The sequence below is a fragment of the Euprymna scolopes genome, chromosome 35 (assembly GCF_053919585.1).
Source record: "Euprymna scolopes isolate OS-2025 chromosome 35, ASM5391958v1, whole genome shotgun sequence".
NCBI classification, from domain to species: domain Eukaryota; kingdom Metazoa; phylum Mollusca; class Cephalopoda; order Sepiida; family Sepiolidae; genus Euprymna; species Euprymna scolopes.
In genome coordinates, this window is record NC_136516.1 from 1,149,135 (window position 1) to 1,161,436 (window position 12,302).

Consider the following 12,302-nt stretch of genomic DNA (forward strand, 5'->3'; position numbering starts at 1 on the left):
TCATTGAAACAACTACATTTTATTAGTTAAGGGTGGAAATGGGTAGAAATTAATTATTTAGGAGACGGGCAACTAAACAAGAACTTGTTTACGCTAAACTTTAAGGTGGCCATATTTTAGTCATCTGAAAAACAGACCACAGTTTAACAGATAGACAGTTCTAGAAAAGAAACTTTGTCCGTGGAATTTGCGTTTAGATGTAGGCACAGGTAGAGAGGAGTGGAAATTGTTGATAGTGGTTTTAGCTAGACGTGTGTGTTTTTTTAAAGTTCGGCAATGGAGGACCATAGATTGAAGCTCACACGAACACTTGGTATGAAAAGAACGATAGAACAAAACGGTAACAAGGTCTCTTTTGTGGGGAAGCGGTTGCAAGGACGAAAACAAACAACCTCTACTAAATTTCGGAGCTGGTTTGAACTTTGACAAAGCAGAATAAGGTGCTCCGAGGATCTATCGCCTAGATATGGCAACAATACTTCATTTCAGCACGTATCTGGCTTTTATACAGGCAATGAATTGTCTCTTGATAAAAGCTATTACTAAAATAACTGTGCTCTCATATTACATAATCCCCAAAGTGTTGATATGCCGCAAAAATGAAACAAGCGAATTTCATGTAATCCATCCCACTCTAGTGCCCTCCCAATACTAGTGATTAACCACGAAGCAATCATAAAGTTTCAGCCCGGAGTTATTGGTGTCATAAAAGAAAGCAACATATTTGACATTACCTCCCAACAATACCGCCGCTCCTTACCTAATAACATCCGACAAAAAATAAAACAGAACATAAAGAAAAGAAATTATAACAAAACAAAAACAAGCCATGTTAACTTTTCTCTGACCCCTTCCTTCCTGCACCACCTCCCCACCCGCGGAAAGATCCTAAACGATCGTGACAGATTGCTTTCCAACTAAATTTAATCATTCCGAACGCATATCTCCTGGCCAAGACCACCAAAAGCGTACGGGGCGGACATTTTTAATCGCTCGTGTTCATCCAACAATTATTTCATACTCTTTCTATTTTTTTTTTGCTTGGTTCGTTCGTATGTAATTTGGGCCGATGTTGGAGAATATTTTGATCGAAAGTATATCTGAATCTCCCTGGAGTTAAAACGACATTTTTTTTTCATACTTTAGAAAATTGCTTTCTATGTGGACACAATTTCGCAATCAATGGTCAGAGATTGTTTTAATTATTTTAAGATGATTGTTGTTATTATTTTGTTGTTGTTATTATTTTATGATGCAATTATAACCAACTCTCATAATAATAATAATAATAATAATAATAATAATAATAATAATAATAATAATAATAATACCAAAAACAACAATAATGATAATAAATATATGAACAACAACAATAATAATAAAAACAAGAAGGAGAAAAAAGAAAAACAAAAGGAAAAAGCAGATTAACCCCCTTATATCAAATTACGTGGAAACTCCTGCTGTTTAATAATAATACTAATAACTAGCAGGACCCGTGGAAATTCCACGGTAGTTAAAATCTTTTAAAACACATCAGTAAGAAATTCCTTATTGTTCTATTACAAAAATGAACGTATGAAAGGAAGTAGAACAAAGAACTTTAGTTTAAACTTTTATTGAAGGTCAATATGATTGTAACTGACGCTGTTGATATTGTCAGGAAGTGCTGGTGATGATTGAGGCAGTGACAGGGACGTCGATCAGCTGCTTGGAGTGAGAATAGTGATCAGTCAGCAGGTTCTTGGGAGTCAGATTGTGAATTAAAAAAAAAAAGTGTGTGACATTGTTGACATCGATTTTGTGCCAGTTCTGATGACCCCAAGTTGTTTAATATTTCAGGGCATTTTGGATTACACGTGTGAGTAATGAATAGGTCACAGAAAACTTCCATTGCATCTTGATGAAGCTGTTGTAGATTCCTAGGACTTCCTGTAAATGTAGATGGTAGAATAACTGGTACACCAGAATAACCATTTTCATTCCTTGATAAATGATCCATTAAGCCAGACTATTGAGCAGCTCTTGGTTGACTTTGATAGCTTTTAATGAAGTTAAATAAGCAACCGCCAACTTTTACGTATGCAATAGACTTTTCTATTTATTTTTAATTTTATTCAATGAAGATTTGGAAATTCACAAATATTTTTTAAGTCGAATTATTAATATAGATTTCAATTAATGCATCACAACTTCCTGATAATATAAATAGAACACTTTGAATTTTCTGTACAAAAGTTTTTTCCATAAAAACATTGTAATCTGTTATAATATTCAGATTCTTGTGTGCATAGAAAATGAAGTGTTTCTGTAAAACTTACGAAGTACAGTTAAATTTTGATTTTTTGATAATCAAAATTATGTGAGGTAGGTTGTACCTATCAAATTTATGTCAATGTTATATAATTAAGTAAAGTTAAACAAACTGTACACTACTTTTTCATCAAATTCTGAATTTTAAATATAAGGAAAGAAATTAAAAATTTTTTTTCCAAAATCATATTTACATCTTATTTTACATTAGTTAATTTTTAGATTCCATAGCTGTTCCTGATTGTTTTCATACCACTTCACGGTAAACAATATTCTTAGTATATGTTACACCACACTTTCTGCCCTGATTATCATCTCTATGCAGTTGCATTACCTTAAATTTCACACTGTACTTAGATCGAGCTCTTGAACATGCCACATACAGCTGACCATAAGAAAATACAGGTTGTTGAAGATATATACCACCCTTATCAAAAGTTTGGCCTTGTGCTTTATTGATGGTCAGTGAATATGCTAATCGTATTGGAAACTGTATCCGATTAAATGCAAACGGAACATTTGTATCACTTGGCTTTAACTAAATTCTTGGAATGATAACTGTGGAACCTCTATTAGATCCATTAATTAAAATAGCAATGATGCTGTTTTAATGATATTCTTTTATTTTCATCCTAGTTCCATTACAAAGTCCTTGATTTATGGATAAATTTTGCAGTCGCATTACTATTGCCCCTATTTTCACATTAAGTCAGTAAGGTGACATTCCAGATGGAGTTAATGAATTTATGAACTCGATAGGATAATTTTGAAGTTCAGCATCATCATCGGAGATGTAATCTGTACTTAAATAGGTATTTATGCCTCCGGGAAGATTAGTTAGAATTTCTTTATTTACTGTTAAACATTCTGTATTTTTTGGATTCATGATGATTCTATTTTCCATTTCTTGAGGGCTAGAACCATTACATACCGAATCATCAGGAACATCTATGGCATCTACAGGAACGTCATTAAGACTGCTCGTTAGTGTACCATTACCAAGATGAAGGAGCCATCTAGAAAACTCCTGTTCATTTATGTTAGTTCTGACGTTTTGTGTTAGTTGTAATTGACTGAAATGATGCCACAATGGGCATCTTTTAAGACAGGTGTCTATAATAGATGTAGGTGATCCATGTGGCACTACTGGCAAAATTTGCCTGAAGTCACCTCCAAGTATGAGAAATTTTCCACCAAATATTTTATCGTTACCCATTATATCTTGTAAACATCTATCTATAGCAAGCAGTGCATGATTAGGTATCATAGAGGCTTCATCTATGATGAATACCTTTACCTTTCTCAAAAAAGAAGCATGCTCTGGTACAGGAGAAACGTTACAGACACTGGTTTCTGTCAGAGGTACAGGTAGTTTGAATATACTGTGAAGTGTTTTCCCTGAAGTTAGTAGCATTATAATAAATAATTAATAATAAAAATGATAATAATAATAATAAAAATGATAGTAATAATAATAAAATTAATGATAATAATGATAAAAATAGAAATAGTGATAATAATAGTGACAATAATAATAATAATGACAATAATAATAATAATGACAATAATAATAAAATATTATAGAGTGTGATGGATTACATGAAATTCGCTTGTTTCATTTTTGTGGCATATCAACACTTTGTGGATTATGTAATAAGAGATCACAGTTATTCGTAATAGCTTTTATCAAGAGACAATTCATTGCCTGTATAAAAGCCAGATAGGTGCTGAAATGGAGTACTGTTGCCATATCTAGGCGATAGATCCTCGGAGCACCTTATTCTGCTTTGTCAAAGTTCAAACCAGCTCAAAAATTTAGTAGAGGTTGTTTTTTTTGTTTTTTTTTCTGTCGCCCTTGCAACCTCTTTCCCAAAAAAGAGACCTTGCTACCCTGTTTTGCTCCATCGTTATTTTCATACTAAATAATAATAATAATAATAATAATAATAATAATAATAATAATAATAAAATAATAACAATAATAATCATAATAATGAGCATAATAATAAAAAATAATAATGATGATAATATAAATAATTAAAATAGTTCTACTAGTAATAATGTTAAAAAAATGATAATAGTTATAATGATAATAATCAGAATAATAATGATATTAATAATAATAATAATGATAATAATAATAATAATAATAACAACAATAATGATAGCGATAATAATAATGATAATAATAACAATAATAATGGTGACAAAAATGAGGATGAGAATAATAATTATAGTATTATTTTTTTACACAGTGGTCACACCTTATCAAGGCTCGGAAGCCACTCAGGGATAATGGTTATTGCAAGTGCAGTACGTTAATGTGGAGATTTGATGAAGTGTTTATAATAATAATACTAATAATAATAATAATAATAATAATAATAATAATAATAATAATTTTATAATAATGTTTATAATAATAATAATAATAATAATAATAATAATAATAATAATAATAATAATAATAATAACAAGTACCAAAATGTCAGGAGAGATGGAATTTCCTGTGTAAAGGTGACTTTAAAAGAGAGACAGAAAATTTTATATTTGCTGTTCAGGAGTAGACACTAAATATAATTGCTGTTCAGGAGTAGACACTAAATATATTTGCTGTTCAGGAGTAGACACTAAATATATTTGCTGTTCAGGAGTAGACACTAAATACCAATACAATCCAAAGAAAGAATGGGCTGAACTGTTTTGATAATTCAGCTTGTGTGGGTGTAACACTTGAATCAGTGTCACATATCGTTAATGAATATTATTTTATCGTTGGAATTTTTTTAGATGACTTTGTTTTTTTATTTATGTATTTGTTCACTGACTCTTATCATCTTCTTTATATTTCGCTGTTTCAACAACAACTATGGAAGGCAGTAATTACTGAGGATACAACTAAAAGATTCAGCATTCATATCCTCTCGGGATAAACACACTGACGAAGGCTAGAGGAATAGTTGGCCGAAACGTCGTGAAACAAAACTTATCGAGATGAGGATAACAGTCCGCAAATAAATAAATGAATATACAAATTCCTCGGCTAATATTTCGACATGAAAAGAAACTGATATCTTTTCACTATTCCAATAATTATAAAATTAATCGAAATGTATATTTATTTATTTGCGAACAGTTATCTTTATCTTCATGGTTGTTGTTTTGTGTTGCTGGGTATAGAAGCGATGAATCTCTACGGTTCCAGATGAGTATTGTCTGAAGATAGCGGTTTCAATCCTACCCAAAGAGTAAGCCAGAAGATCAGTTGGCAAAAACGTAGTGAGACGACAACAACTATGGAAGGACGTAAGAGATGTAAAATTCCTATCCCGATCCGGTTGACGACCTGAAGAAGACCAGAGGAATAGTTGGCCGAAGTGACGTGAAATAACAACTATAAAGACGAGGATAACAGTCTCCAAATCAATAAATGTCGTTATTGCATGTTCTAGACTTGCTCCAAAAGAGTACAAATATTGCCATGACAAAGTATGTGCAAATCTGCATTGGAGTTTGTGACAAAATTTGATGGACAAGTGATTCTAACATCACTTGAAGTGGAAAACGAGGATGTTAAGATTATCTGGGATTTTATGATTAAGTGAATCAGTGAGATAACTCACAAGAAATCGGATATTGTACATATTCACAATGCCTCCCCACGGGCAGAGTTGGACACCAGGGTCATTTTTTAACGTGGAGAAAAGATACAAAAATTTAAAATTGTCTAAGTCGTGACTGATTGCTCCTCCATTGAAAAAAAAAAACAAGAAACGGAAGTGTAGCGTCTAAGGAACAGATACTACACTTTGATCTTGGCCAGAAGCCGAAACCAGATATCGTAGTTGTGAAACAAAAGACCAATGAATTCCACATTATTGATGTGGCCTGGCCAAACGACATCGCCTTAGCATGCAAAAAGAATGAGAAACTATGGAACTATCAGAAATTGTGGGTGGAGTTTGCTAGGTTGTGAATAAGACAAATTTCTTACTTATCATAAACGTGCTTGGTTTAATTCGAGATTATCTTGAGAAACCACTGATTTCTTGGGAACTAAGAACACCATTATTGTACTTCATAATTCAGTTCTGCTTGGCACAGCAAACATCCTGCGCCAAATGCTTTCCATCTAATTGACAATTATGATAAAGTTAAGGAAAATTATGACAATTATGATGAAGTTAAGGAAGATTATGACAATTATGATGAAGTTAAGGAAGTTTATGACAATTATGATGAAGTTAAGGAAGATTATGACAATTATGATGAATTTAAGGAAGATTATGACAATTATGATGAAGTTAAGGAAGATTATGACAATTATGATGAAGTTAAGGAAGATTATGACAATTATGATGAAGTTAAGGAAGTATATGACAATTATGATGAAGTTAAGGAAGATTATGACAATTATGATGAAGTTAAGGAAGATTATGATAATTATGATGAAGTTAAGGAAGATTATGACAATTATGATAAAGTTAAGGAAGATTATGACAATTATGATGAAATTAAGGAAGACTATGACAATTATGATAAAGTTAAGGAAGATAATGACAATTATGATGAAGTTAAGGAAGTATATGACAATTATGATGAAATTAAGGAAGATTATGACAATTATGATAAAGTTAAGGAAGATTATGACAATTATGATGAAATTAAGGAAGATTATGACAATTATGATAAAGTTAAGGAAGATTATGACAATTATGATGAAATTAAGGAAGATTATGACAATTATGATAAAGTTAAAGAAGATTATAACAATATTTTAAACGTTGTGAAACTACATGGAGAAATTAGAATTTAGATCATACTAAGAACAGCAATTACGAAAGCACTAATTCCTCCAAAATATTTGTCAAGGCTTTTCCATAGTCTGCTCTAGGCAAAACTAAAGAAAAATGTCAGCAACATGTCAGTGGAGTTGTTTCCCAGCTAAACATAACATGTTCGTTTTCATGTCAAATGTAAACAAGTGTTTTAGGCGTTGATAAGCGGTGACACTCTCTCCAAAAAATAAATAAATAAATAAAAATGTCCACATAATAAACGATCACTAGCCAGTTACGGGCAAGTTTAAAAAAAACATAGGAGAGGAAGGGAATTGAAACTGTCAACCGCAAAAAGAAATAAATAAATGACCAGCTTAAGCTTGTAATGCTCATTAAAAAGTGACATCGGGTGGAAAAAAGAGTAAAAATCATACCTCCACTATCCTATATCTTCACGAAGCCACAAGTCGCCCGTACAGTATCATTGTCGTATTTGCGCTTTTCCATCTTCCAATAGTCTCTAACTTTAAGACAAAAAAGAGTCTCAAATGTAATAGATCACATACTGTTGGCCTGGCTCCAAGCTTTGTCCCATAATCTCAATATCGCATCCATTTGCCTGTTTTACAAGTATTTAGATGAAATGTGCTGTAATGAACACACAGAACTTGTGCCGCCTCGAGTACTATCCCCCGATTACTAGCTTAGCAGCAAAATCCCACCCCTTCACTGTTTATTTCCCTAAATGACAGAAAGACTTCTACTCAAATAGTGTGCTCCATCTGGATGCTAGACTTTGAAAATAATGGAAATCATAAAAAAGCCATGAAATGAAAAATAAAAGGCAAGAAAGAGCAAAAACATGGTTAAAAACCCCTAGAAAATGCATATATATTTTTTAATTATACCTTTTCTCTGGAGGTTTGTTTGTTTTTGTTTTTGTCTCTATCCAGTTTCCATATTACAAAGAAAATGCGAGCATGAAAAACAATATGGTTAAGATTAAACTTAAAAAAAAGTAAAAAGAAGGAGTTTTTAAAACTGGAAAAGAAAAAACAAGATATTCTAGAAAAAACATATAATGCATTTATAACTTAAAATATTGCAGCATTAAGAATATTTTAAAAAAATACATTAACATTATATATAAATGTTTAATGCTGCAATATATATATATATATATATATATATATATAGATATATATAACTCTGTAGACATATTTTTTTCTTATAATATATACCAATCTATATTTAAGAAGCTCAATGTAATTACAGAGCAATATAGAGAATAAATAACAAAAAGTTATATTCCAAAATTCATAACGTTGACCATCTTATAATTTATTCCTTTAATTCAGTTGACTTATACAATTCTTAACAGTATCTGTTTCGTAGCGCAAAGTCAATCACTTAATTATTTTATCAATCAATGAATTTATTATGCCCTTAACTCATCAGAAGAAATACCAACGTCAACGTCATGAATTTTGAATATAACTTTTTGTTATTATTCTCTCTCTCTTTCTCTCTCTCTCTCTCTGTCTCTCTCTCTCTCTCTCTCTATATATATATATATATATATATATATAGTAAGTTATAAAATATATATGGCGATTAAGCTACACTGAATACTCCGCGTTTTATTTACTCTAGGACTTATGCGCGTATATAAAAACGACAAACAACCACAAAATTCGCGCATGAGCTTGAAGAATCCTAGAGTGGATGAAACACGGAATATTCAGTGTAGCTTAATCGCCATATATAGTTTATAACTTACTAACTAGCCCTACCTACGTATTGAGCACTTTTGAAGTAAATACTTAAAGTTTACGCATAAATTTATACTTTCGTATATTAATTTTATGTGAGTAAATTAAGTAGTTATCTATATTTATATATGTATGTATATATATATATATATATATATACCCCACACACACACACATATATATATATATATATATATATATATATATATATATATATATATAATGTAGATATTCACGCACAAGCACCCGACTTGTAAAATTTACTACTTAATATAACTCTAGGTTAGAAGTTCCGAAATTCTCTTTTTTTTTCTTTTTTTTTACACCGTGATCACCACTTATCAAGGCCTGGAAGCCACTCAGAGATAAGGGTTATTGCAAGTACATTACGTTAGTGTGGAGATTTGATGAAGTGTTTACTTAAGTGGGCGGTTCATTATGAATTTGTTAACATTGGACTTGAAGACATCCAAGTTGTAGTCAGGTGGGAAGCAGACAACGGAACAGAGTTCCACTGACGTGCAGTTCTAAGAAAGAAGCTTTGTTCATGGAATCCGCGTTTTGATTTAGGCACATATATAGAGTGGGGGAAATTTTTCACAGTGGATTCAGCTAGACGGGTGTTTCTCGTGAAAGATTGGCGAGGGGGGGACCAGAGATTGGAGTTCAGACGAGCACCTGCCATGGAAATAATGATAAAATAAGGATAGGCTCGCAACGTCTCTTCTGTGGGAGAGAGGTTGCAGGGTAGAGAAAAGGGCATCCCACACTAAGTCACGAAGTCTATTTTGTACTCTGTCAAGGCAGGATAGGCTGTTTTTAGCAGCTCCTTCCCAGATATGGCAACAGTATTCCATCCTTGGACGTACTTGGCTTTTATATAGATAGAGAATTGCATCAGTAGTGAGATATCTTCTGGAGCGGTAGAAGGATCCCACCATCTTTCCAGCGACCTTGGCAACAGACTTGATGTACGTATTCCATTTCAGATCAGGAGTAAAGGTCAAACCTAGAAGCTTGTCAAAACACGGGGCCTCACCCAGACGAGAGCCATCCATCACAATTGATGGCAGATGGGGATCAGAGCATTGATGATGTAAGGATAGGAGTTTGCTTTTCGATGCATTAAAGGTAACCAACCACATCTTCCCCCACTGAACCACGCGCTCGAGATCAGAGGAGAGAGAATCAGAGAGAACTTTGTCATTTACAGCCTTTGATGTGTTGCCGTAGATGGTCGTGTCATCAGCATTCTCGTTTGTAATCTTTTAATATTTATTATAAATTATTTAAAGTTAGCGAGTACGAGTCTTATTGGGATCACAAATGCTTTTAATAGTATTTTAAAAAAAATAACGTACTGATATTACTTACTGCCTTAGCGTTAATACATATTCCAAAATCTACAATAATTTAGTTCAAGAAGAATTTACACAAGTATTATATACTAGCTGGCTACATGGCGTTGGCCGGTGGAAAATACGCATATTTCTTTTTTTATTAATGCATCTTTCTTATTTATTATAAGCAGAAATTCTGTAGGTACTAAACGTACTGTTAAATTCCTTTAGAAAATGAAGTTAAAAACGGAAAGAAACTGAAACTTGTGTATACTAAACAGGTCACTTCTTGTGAGTAAAAAAAATACTCGAGCTGAGAGGGAAAACCAAACCTAGAGACAGGGAGCCATGTACGATAACAATTAAGCCAGCTTGATACAATCATCAGAAAGTGTTTTCAAACCTACCTCTTCTTAATTTTTAAGTAATCTGTCATGTGACCGATTCACGTATGCGCATTCATGCATCGGTTGACAAAAACAAAATCGATGCTCCCCACATACCAACATTTTTAATTGGATCAAAACCTCGCATACATTTTTCTTTATATATATATATATATATATATATATATATATATATATATATATATATATATATATATGTGTGTGTGTGGTTAATTTTTAAGTTCTGAAAAACAACATATGGACACATATATTCGAATTAAGAATTTATTGTTTGACAAAAAGAATATATAGAAGGGGTTATGTTAATTTTCTTAATCCATAGACTTTCAATAATGGATCATATCATCAGAGGAAATGAAATGCGGTTAGCAAAATGTTCAGCTGTGAATGGACGCTTATTTTGCTTTTCAGTACAATTATTGAAAATAATTTTTGAGTGGTTGTGGATAATTATATGGAGAAAATTATACGAAAAGAGAAGTTGATACAACCTGGGCAGTCCATTATCGGAAGGAGAACAATGTCCTTCGGGGTTATAAATCCAGGTAGGCAGAAAATAGGTCCAGGGGAGAAAGTAATATTCCCATATAGCAAAAGCGTATTGCTCCGTATTGATTTTTCGAAAGGTATATGGGGCAGCCGTATTCGTTGGTGCATTGTGTGTGTCTTGGTTGATGTAGTTCAAAAGGTTTCTCGGTGTTGACAAAGTGTATCCGATGTTGAGTTGATATACTATTCCATTGTAATTATCCTTGTGAGTAATAGAAATTGAGCATTGAGTTATGTGTGCATTGGACCTCGAAATCAATAATATGGGTAGCAAAATAGCAAAATAATCAGGGAGATGATATTCAGAACGGTGCGTTGGACGATTGGCTTCGAGTCCCGGTCGAAAAATAGTTCGCTTTCTTGTTGATAGTAGGTGAGGGAAGCCTTTTATATGAGGGAAAGCGGAGAGTGAGGTGAAGTAGAGAGGGTAAAGAGAGAGAGAAGTAGGGTTAAAGTTGGGCGAGCAAAGGGGTGCTTGATGAAATTTTTTCGTGGGGGGCGGGATTTGTATTTTAGTATTCTTTAAAAGGGTTGACCTCTTGATTTTAAGTTCAAATGGGAAATGGATATTCTTGTGATTTTCAATTGGGCGTGTGCGTGATAGGGAAAGGGTGTGCTGTTTTTGCAGTGCGGATGGGTGAGCGGGTGAGGTGGAGATGGAGACGAGTCATGGTCTGAAATTTTGGAATGCTTGGAGGTTTACTTGTTTAAGTAATATCTATCAGTCTCTTCTATCGCTTATATATATATATATATATATATATATATATATATATAGAGAGAGAGAGAGAGATAGATAGATATAACTATTTCATTTACTCACATAAAATTAATATACAAAAGTATAAATTTATCCGTAAACTTTAAGTATTTACTTTAAAAGTGCTCAATACGTAGGTAGTGCTAGTTAGTAATTTATAAAATATATATAACGATTAAGCTACACTGAATATTTCGCGTTTCATCCACTCTAGAATTCTTCAGGCTTATGCGCATAAGCCTGAAGAATCCTAGAGTGGATGAAACGCAGAATATTCAGTGTAGCTTAATTGCCATATATATTTTATAACTTACTATATATATATATGCATATATATATGTATATATATATCCTAGTCTAGCAGCACTGATGAGTTGTGATAC